General features: G+C 39.1%; 1 pseudogene; it reads left to right on the top strand.

Annotated features, from left to right (window-relative positions):
• Positions 1-3,718: 3,718 nt before the first annotated feature.
• LOC101611526 lies at positions 3,719-6,707 on the top strand (annotated as a pseudogene).
• Positions 6,708-10,952: the final 4,245 nt, after the last annotated feature.

Raw genomic sequence — 10,952 nt, forward strand, 5'->3', positions numbered from 1 at the left:
TAAAAAGTATTATTTTGAGTGATATGTTTCCCTCCCTCTGCAGCTCAAGAAACAAAGCATATGAGAGGGATAGAAAGAATCCCAGAGGATGGGAAGGAAGGCTGTGGAAATGTGTTCCAGGTATGGTATAACATTATATTCATGACCTCACAGTGACTGTTGCAGCCAGAACAAGACCCACACAATATGATCATGTCAACATTCCTTCATGGAGGACAGAGAAGGGAATGAGGCCCCATTGAGGAATTATAGCAGTTAATGGTGATTGGGGCACAGGAGATCTTTTATGCAGTTGTTTACCCACTGATAGTACCTATATGGTCTGATAAATAATCCCCCACCGGTGCAAACATCCCTAATTAAGTTCTTTGGGTCACAGAGTCACAACCACAGGAAGAGAGAGAGAAAGAGAGAGAGATAAAAGTAGAAAATGGAGACATTGGGAAAAAGAACATAGGTTCAATGGAAGTGGGATGGACTGGTCAGCAAAAGGCAATGGCAGAACATTATGGTCAACATGCACTATTTATATGTGCAAACGTTGCCAGTAAAGTTGCTATTGATTGGGGTTGAAGAGATGGCCTAATGTTTAAGGCACTTGACAGCAAAGCCAAAGGACCCAGGATCAATTTCCCAGAACTCATGTAAATCCAGACACTCTGTGTGGCACACGCATCCAGAGTTTGTTTGCAGTGGCTGGAGGCCCTGGCATTTCCATATTCTCCCTCTCTCTTACTCTCTCTTTATCTATCTCTTTCTCTCTCTCTCTCAGAAATAAATAAGAAACTAAAAAGTTATTGATTGACACATAATATATATGTAAATTTAAAGAGAAAAATGCGTACTGGAGAGATGGTTCGTTGATTAAAGTTGCTTGCTTTCAAAGCCTGAAGACCCAGGTTTGATTCCCTAGGACCCATGTAATGCCAGATGCAGAAAGTGGTACAGAGGCAGGAGGCCTCATGTACCACAAAAAGATCAACTCATAGCAACTTGCATCTCAATGAAATTATGTGATGTCTTTGGCTAAGATAGGAAAATAACCAGTATTTCAACTGTTGGGTCAAAAAACTCAGTTTTATTCTTCTGGATGGTCCAGCAACATCCCAAGTGTTGCTTTCATGTGTTGATGCTTTTACCATACTCAGACATCAGCATGGTAAGAATAATATGGAATGAAAAAGAAGTTTGAATCTTTGAAGTCCTTAATAAGTGGGTTTGTCAAAGCTCGATTTAGATATGATGGTACAGGGTTTGCACTCAAGCCTTTTGGAAAAATGAGGAGATACACCTCTGCCTTCTGAAACTATCCACCTGTGGTGGTCTGCCTTAGCAGACCTGGAAACTTACACATTAGGTAGTAGAATCTGTGTCCTTCTGATTGTGGGACCAGCATCACATGGTTCTGATGAGAAAATGGACAAGGTTCCTCAAATTCCCCTGCATTCCCTACAGCACTGAATAACATGCATGTCTGTCTTCTTTGGAGTCAGCTTCTTTCACCAGCTGGGGAAAACTCTGAAAGGGCTGTCATGATGAAATCCCTTCCGCCAAGTGAAGCTCATTTGCATACTTGAAATTACTTAAAAGTTACTGCTGAAAAGAAAAAAAAAAAAAAATCCCTTCACAGCAGGGTATAGTATTGGATGAAATAAAGAGAAAAATCAATCTTGTGCCCACCAAAACTGATACATTCTTTAAATGTTAGGCCTACTAGTCATCATGGTATTTTATTTCCTAAGTCTATTGGATAGGAAGAATTACGTGAATGATTGTTTAAAACATGAATTCCCCCACCTCAATTCAGACAACAGAAACAAAATGTCCATTACAATGTACATAAATAGTGTCCCATGGCAATTACAACAGATGCCAGAAAGTGTAGGGTGTCCTTGAACTTAGACAAAGAGGAAAAATTGTTTAGGAAGTTTCTAGCAACTTTGCTGTTTTACAATTATTCGAGAACTGGAGAGATTGCTCAGCAGTTAAGGTGCATATCTGTAAAACCTGAGGTCCAGCTTAAATTCCCCAGTACCCACATAAAGCCAGATTCACAAGGTGGCTCATAAGTATGGAATTCATTTGCCGTGGCTACAGGACCAGGTGCACGTGCGCGCACGCACACACATGCACACAAACACACTTTTTCTCCCTTTCTCTCTCTCAAATAAATAAATAAATAAGATTAAAAGTATTCCTTGGGGCTAGGGATGGGTGTTAGAGATCAGTGTTAGAGTGCTTGCCTAGCACTGGGAAAAATCAAACAAAAACAGTATATATTTTAAAATAATTTTATCACTTTTTGCCTTATAGCTGATATAAAGTACACAATAACTTAATAATTGAAAAAGGTAGTGAGCATAATAAACCAAATTCCATTGTAATTTAAAGTTATGTGAAAAGAGAATTAGAAGATGCCATAAAATATTGATCAAATTTGAAATGTATAGCTAGACAAATCAAACCTTACAATTTTTCTCCACTACCCTCAGGCTGCATTTGGCACCTCTGCTTAGCCTTCACAGCTAAAGATTTACCTGGGTCTCATTCTCTTATATGTTTTACTGTGTAACAGAGTGATGGCGTATAGTTACTGGTCAATAAATAGTTATTAAGAGAATTAATTAAATGAGCAAATGGTTAATGTTTGAATCTTTGTTGAGTGTTTCTTTATACCTGGGTTTTGTAGAATAAAGTATCAGTGATTAGGGTCACATATATTTCTTAATTATTTTCTCACCTGACGTCCATAAGACTCATAAAAGTAAATATAATAGAATTTGTTATTGAACACAATTTTACAACTCTGTTATGCATGAATGATTATATTTGCTTAGTGTGTATACTATAACACCTAGCAGAATAGGCTATGCATCTAGTATTTAATAAATAGTTATAAGAATTACTCAAACATAATCTGCACAAATGCATAATGAAAGAAAGCAAACAAGGAAAGGAAAAGAAAGGAATAAAAGAAATATGGGTAAATAAGTTATTAGAAATTTGGAGTTAAAGAAAACAGCCGTGTGTGTGTGTATTGAAAACTTCTATACTTACAGACAACAAACCATGGTATTTCCCTCCCCTCCTCCTCTTTCCTGTTCCTAACTCTGCTCTCTGTCATCTTTTTCTCCTATTATGAGGATCTTGTGTAGATATTCCTAGGCACTGGGAGGTCACAGATATTGAGGCCAATTTCTGTCAAGACAGTTGTATGTAAGGAGTGGGACCCTTCCTTTGGCTCTTTTATTCTTTCTGACACCTCTTCCACAATGGACCCTGAGCCTTGGATGGTGTGAGATGTTTCAGTGCTGGTCATTCCTCCATCCCTTTTCAGCACTATGTTGCCTCTTGGGCCATCCCATTGGTCATCATCGTCTGAAAAGAGACACTTCTCTAACCAGATGTGAGATTAGCATTAATATATGAATATGAATATTAAGTGTCATGTTTGCAGGGCAATTTGGTAAGGGTAATATATGCATTTATCTAGACAAGAGCAGGATTTATACCCCTAAGGCTCATGACCTCCCCTGCCATAGGCTTTTGATTTGGTTTTCAGTACCAGGCATGTATTCCCTCCCATAGAGTGGGCCTTCAGGCCAATAAGGGAGCAGTTGGTTTCCCCCAGTGCAGACATGCCACCATTGCACTTGTTCAGTCATTTGGCCTGTCTGGCCAAACTTGACGCTACCAGTGTCCACTGTTTTCACAGATGATGATAGCCTCTCATAAAGCTGCATACAGTGCAGCTTTTTCCAGCTATCAGTTGGCTAGGCTACATGTAAGTTTTCTGCTCAACACCAGTTTGATTTCTCAGTGACTTTGCCACTCAGGCATGTGAAGTCTTCAGCAATAGGTTCTTACTATCTCTTTCTCACAGGAAACCAAGGGCCTTGGCAATAGCCTATAATGTTTTGGAGGCAACAGCGACCTCCCTGGCCAACAACTCACTGGAAGGTATCCCATACCTGGCACTGAAAATTTTCTAGTAACAATCTATGGCTTCTTGATGTGCCACTATTCAAGAAAGTAGATTTTCATATCTTATTCAGAATATCTTGAATTTTGATTGACCCCCCCACCCTTCTTTTATACAGTCTCTTCCCCTGACCTAGCTTAGCCTTTTCCCCTCCCTGTAATCTGTTTTCCTACTTACATATATACAATACCATCACCTGAAATCCTTCCCTCTCCTCCCTCCTTTATAACCTTTTTCTAGCTTACAGGCCTCTGCTACTGATTTTAAAACGTGAACACTTTTTGTTGCTTGATGCGCCTACTGATTTTCACTTCCTTTAAACATGTGTTTTTCTAAGAGGGCCAGCACTCACTTGAAATTGAGAAATTGAATATAAAATAAGTGAATTTACAATTTTTTTGGAATCAGTTTCAAGTTGCTGTCAGAAAACACATGACCAACAGCAGTTTGTGGGAAGAAAATGTTTATTTTGGATTAAAGACTGGAGGCGAAGCTCTATGATGGCAGAAGAAAACAATGGCATGAACAGAGGGTGGACATCATCTCTTTGCCAACACTAGGTGAACAATAGCAGCAGCAGGAGGGTGTGCCAAATACCGGCAAGAGGAAGCTGGCTACAACACCCACAAGCCTGGCCCTTACAACACACTGCCTCTAGGAGGCTTCAGTTCCCAAACTGCCACCAGCTGGGGGCATAGCATTCAGAGCACAAGGTTGTGGGGGACATCTGAATCACACCACTACACACTTGAAAAATCAAGATCACTAGCAAGATGTAAAGAGGCATGTTCAAGTGCAGAAACAGCCTACTGCTTCTTCCATGCAAGCGCAATGGGTGAAAAGAAGAGCACTGCAGGAATTGTCACTAGTCTCTTCTTTTGTTGTTTTTGTTTATTTATTTTTCCTAAAAGGAGACATAAGTTTGCGTGCTGAGTGTAGGGTAAAACTTTACTTATGGAAGAGAATTAGGGGAAGATTTGGGACAGTATCTTTGGATTAAAAGGATCAAAGCCTGAGAATTAAAGGGGGGGGGGGACTTAAAATCCACTGTTTTTCCTGTGAAATCCTGAATTTAATCGTTCTATCGGCCAAAGTTTTCATGATCACCTTGTTTAGACAAACTATTATAAATGTAAGTTTCCTCATGTTGATTTTGTAGAAAAATAGCTCTGTATTGTGGAATTGCCATGAAACATACAAATCAATTTATAATTTTTTTTAGATACTGAATCACAGGAACAATGTAAAATACACCTGACTTTTCCTGGAATAGTTAACACTAGATCAAAAGATTCTTCTGTCATACACAGACAGAGCATGTACCAGTTGCTACTAAGTATTAATAAGGTGCATGGTAAGGAAGAGATGATATTGTTATAAAACTTAGAAAGACAGACAAGTAATAGGAAAGTGGTCAAGGCGGAACAGTTACTAGTGAACAACTGTATTTTTTTTTTTTTTTGTCACTGACATCCAGCTTCTGTGCTCTTTGCTTCAGTGAATTCTTTTATTCCAATTTCATAATGAAGTTTTGAACATAAACAGGAGATGATAAAATCAGGTGATTGAAGAAATAGAAGTGCTGGAAGGTATGACTTGCAAAGTCAGAGACTGATATAGAAACAGTAAGCTATCTGTAGCAACAAGCATTGCTGCTGTATCTAAGTGACCTGATTCTAAATTTAAAAAACAAAAAAATCTTTAGTGGCTCAATATATTGACTTCTTGGTAAATACTATTAGAAGAGCCAGGCGTGGTGGCCCATACCGTTAATCCCAGCACTTGGAAGGCAGAGGTAGGAGATCAACATGAATTCAAGGCCACACTGAGGGTAGAGTAGAATTCCAGGTCAGCCTGAGCTAGAGTGAGACCCTACCTCAAAAAAACAAACAAACAAACCAAACACGATGGGCCCAGGTGAAGCCGTTCTGTGCTCCTTTCACCGTATTTCAACATTTTTTCCCCCTAACTTACATTTTAACTTTGGGTGTTTCAAGTTGGTAGGGTATTTTTATGGAGACTCTACAGGGATACTTATTCCCCTCACAAAAATATGGCACATTTGTCAAGAACTTGGCAACAGACTCTGTGCTACAATTCCTTCATTAAAACTCTTAAGTGATTTGGGGGGGGGGGGCTGGGGGGGAGCGGTGCAGTGGGCTGTGCGTGGCGCCCTGCGGTCACGTCACTGTGGGTGGCATGGCTGCTCCAGTGAACCGCAAGCGCGCAGCATCCTCAGCAAGTGCACAGCATCCTAAGCAAGCGCGTGGCCAGCGTCGGGTCCTTTGCAACAGCAACCTCCCGGGACCAGCACCTCACAAGCCTGATGTTTATGACTTCGAAGCCACATAGGATCAGGTGTACCATGATCTCAGGAAAGACAAAGAAGTATACACGCAGAATGGTCTTTCCCACACGTTGGACAGAACTATGAGATCAAACCGCAGCCACAAAGGTTCCAAAACTGCAAGGACCTGTTTGAGCTGACCCTCACTTGTGAACAGAGAGTGTACGAGAGGGGGCAGAAGACCTGCCAGTCAGCTCGTGTGGTCAACGTGGACATCCAGGACAACCATGAAGAGGCCCCTCTAGGGGCGTTCCTCATCGGTGAGCTCTGCCAGTGTATCCAGCACACTGAGGACATGGAGAAGGAGATTGATGAGCTGCTACCCGAGTTTGAAAGAAGACTGGCCGGGCCTTTCTCCACACTGTCGGCCTCTACTGAGACTCCAGGGTCCGCCTCATACGAAGCTGCCTTGTTCAGCCACCTTCGGAGCCACTTTGTTAATGCGTTTTCCTACCTGATATTTGTTTTAATGTTAGGTATTCTGCCCATGGCATTGACGATATCCCATTGTACTTTGCATATTGTATGAGGAGTATACAGAATTGCCAGATTCAAAACTATTATTTTCAATTCCCCTTTTCTTTAACCAAAAGGGAAAATACGGCTTACAGCACAGCCCCCAGGAAGTGCCTGGTAAGCTTGCCTAGTCTTTTTCTCCCTACCTGCTGGATTGTACAAAAATCTAAATAAAGCACGGCAGTGTCCTACTGGGGAAGAACCTGGGATTGCGCAATTAACTGATAACAACAACAACAAAAATGCTAAGTGAAATTTCCAATACTTACTTTTTTTGATAAGGGTAATAACAATGCTACTTATCACATCTGAAAGTTTCTCACTGGAAAAATATCATGTGCTCAGAATTTTAAAATATGTATATAATGGTTCATTGGGATAATGTATTTATAATTGTTATTCAAAAATATCCTCCTCTTATCCATACATACTTAATGACAGAATTTTAACACACATGTGCAAGATGATTACATGCTCAGAGACTGCTGAGCTACATAAAATTCAAATCAGGGAGTAAATATCCTATATTTAAAGAAAGGAATGCAGATAAGAGATTAGATTGCAAGCTGCCGCGTATAAGATCTGTTGGGAAGATAAGCTGGCTAGCTTTGGTTGTAATAATCTGCATGCAGTAACTACTATAAGAAACCATATTCATGCCTTTAATGCTACTCATGGTTGAGAAATGGCAAGAATAAGAAAACCCCTACCTTCCAGGCCAGTATTGGCAATTGTGCAGTGTAATTGTGGTTTGTTTAGGTATTACAATAGCACCAAGAGTTGACGTTTTGACAGTGTTGGAAACTGAAGAAGAGAATATGAATTCATTCATAAAAGATATAGTACTAAAATATTTCAGTGTGGAGTCTTATTGCTTCTATGAAACACACTTAAACGTTTTTGTTTATTTATTTGTAAGGTGGGGGGGGAGGCATGACAGGATCTGTTAAAACTATAAACCCTTCTCCAAATGTATGCACCACCTTCTGCATCTGTTCTATGTGGGTACAGGGGAATTGAACCCAGGCCATTAAACATTGTAAGAAAGTGCTTTTAACTGCTGCATCATCTCTCTAGCCCCATTATATATATGGAGAAAGAGAGAGGTCGAGTCTCACTGTAGTCCAGGTTTACATGGATTTCACTCTGTGGTCTGTGGCTAGCCTCCAGCTCATAGACAACCTCCTACCTCTGCTTTCCAGATGCTGGCATTAGAGTGTAGGAACACACCTGGCTTACTTTTTGATGATAAGGAGAAATATACCACAATTAGGAGACATCCTTGTAAGAATCAAATTTTACATGTATACATAGATATTTATCTAATGTAGATAGGAGCTAACATTATTTTAATTTAAAATTTTGATTTAATATAGTTTGTGTTATACATAACACTTACAAATAATACATATATGTCCACAATATATAGTATGTGTACAACATACAACCTATACTGAAATCACCCTCATAAAATCAGGAATTTATATTACAAGGTCAAATATGAGGTGCTTTATTTTAAAGTGTTGTTAGATGGAAATCTGTGTACTTTAGGTTATAAAAGTAGAGAGTAGATGTAATGATAACATGTCATGAACATGTTATATTAGAATGGAAGTGTAAATTAAAGAAATTTAATAGAAAGGGCAAAGAGAATGTATTTTGGAGGAGGGCTAGAGATGTGTCTCAGTGGATGTGCTTTTTGTGAAAAGCATGGAAGACTGACAGGACCTAAAACTACCTGAATTCAAATCTTCAGATCCCATATAAAGAGCTGGGCATGGCCTCACAAGCCTGTAATCCCAGTCAAACAAAGGAGAGGAGAGTCCTGGGCTCACTGCTACTACAAGTTCAGGAATCAGTAAGAGAATCCTACACAAAATAAGGATAGGTAGAAGAGTAGTATGGAGCCACATAGCCAAGGTTCTGCTCTGGCTACCACAGGAGAGCTCCCCCCCCCCCACCGCCACTGAATACAAACACACACAAACCATACACACATACACATAAGCAGAAAACAAAAATAATATTGAAGTGCAGAGACATTTAGATAGTGACGAAGAAAAAGAAGTTTGGAGCTGAACTTAGTGGTGCACATCTTTAATCCCAGTACTTGAGAGGTAGAGGTAGGAGGATCACCCTGAGTTTGAGGCTACCTTGAGACTACAGGTCAGCCTGAGTTAGAGTGAGATCCTACCTCAAAAAATTTTAAAAAGGAAAATCAAAACAACAACAACAAAAAAGTCTTCAATACACTTGGGCTGAAGAGATGGCTTAATGGTTAAGGAGCTAGCCTGCAAAAGCTTGTAGACCCAGGTTCAATTCCCCAGTACTCAGGAAAGCCTTGCTTCTTTCTTTCTCTCCTCTCTGTCTCTTATAAGTAAGTAAGTAAGTAAATAAATAAATAAAAGCATATTTTTTAAAAAGTTTTCCCTATTGATTCTTGAACATTTTTATGTGTGGATTGATGACTAAGGAAGTATTCTTATAAACCCAAGAAAAAGCAGAGGAAACAAAAGAAAATTTTACAGATTCTTAGACAGAAGCAGAAAAAAAAGTCAGTTTATAGAATAAACACATCACCAACAGAAAAATTAAACATATTCCTGAAAAGAATGTGAAAGTTTAGTTGCAGGAATAAATGGCTGTTTTTTAAATAATAAAAAGATAAATAAGTGGAGTAATGGAAAATGGCAGCAATAGAGTCACTTTCCAAAGGATGCGTATAGGGTACTGATAAAGTGAACATAAATAATATGAAAAGATAATTTAGAGACACTTTAAAAGAACAAGAACACATCAGATGTTTCTGAGTTGAACAGGTGATGCTGATAAATAGCATCCAAATGCTCAGGGAGCTATGAAAATATCCCTGAAATGTGACTGCCACTCAGTGAAAGAAGGCACAGGAGTGAGACCAGCAGCTGTACCTACACTAACAGAGTGAGAGGGGCCCAACATAGCTGATTCTCTCTTCCTTTCTATGACACTCTCTTCACTATCATCCCTCCCTTAAAGGAATAGCAGCCTCAGAGAAAGAAAAGCCACCCTTCTTTCATGAGGGACACTTCTGCCATGTAAATATTGCAATGACAACTATTTGAGGAGTGCTCAAGAGAACATTCCTCCGGAAATGTTACCATCCTGTGAGATTCGAATTTTCTACTTCCAGATATTGTTGAGCTTTTTTAAAAGAAAGACATCTACAAGGGCACAATTCAAATTTAATAGAGCAGGAAAAGGTTGTGTATATTTAGGTCAGATCACCATGCCTAGAAACAGTTTAATGTCCTTAATTAATTTACTTTTATTTAATGACCCCTGATTGGTATCCTGCTATGCCCAATGAACATACTTCTCAGGTTGGTTTCCAGCATTATATTTTTTAGAATAGCATATCTTAATTAACATAATTGCTGTTCAATTCACATATAAAAATGAACAAATTATTAATTAAACATTATTTGTTCAGAGAAGCTGAAAAAAAAAATAAAGCCCGGAATTAGAGTTAAAAAACTGGAATTTAGTTTAAACAACATTTGAAATCAAGTGTTTAATCATGTTTGAGGCATAGTTATCTTCTGTCTGTGTCCTTGGAAGGCTTAATAGTACAGGGGTTAGGGATGTGGGGACTCAAGGTCAGATGTGTGTCTGAACACTTTCTTCAAGGTAAACTAGTGCAATACATCTGGAGAAATTACTTCATCTCTTTGAACGGCAAAGTAGATTAATAGTAATAATCACTGTAAGCATTTGGGGAACGGCTTGTAGTCATTAAGTAATGAATAGCTACAGTGCTTCATAGATCATTGTAGGAACAGTTCAATTTCTTCAGATACATCTTTCTTGAGGATTTTCCCATAAGTACCTGCTCTAAGCTTACTATTTTTTGTTAGTGTAATAACCACAAAAGAATGTGACAGGTAAAATTTTGGGTGACAGTACAGTAGAGAGGAACATGTTCATGAGTTTCACCGCACTGACAGAAAGCTGGAACATTCAGGAATCATTGTTCCAACAGGAACAGTCATAATGTACTGCTATGAAAATGTTTATGAATAGTCATGGGTTGTGTTAATGAGAGAATATTAAGGCCCCAGTGGGCATGAC

Source organism: Jaculus jaculus, chromosome 3, assembly GCF_020740685.1.
Source record: "Jaculus jaculus isolate mJacJac1 chromosome 3, mJacJac1.mat.Y.cur, whole genome shotgun sequence".
NCBI lineage: Eukaryota > Metazoa > Chordata > Mammalia > Rodentia > Dipodidae > Jaculus > Jaculus jaculus.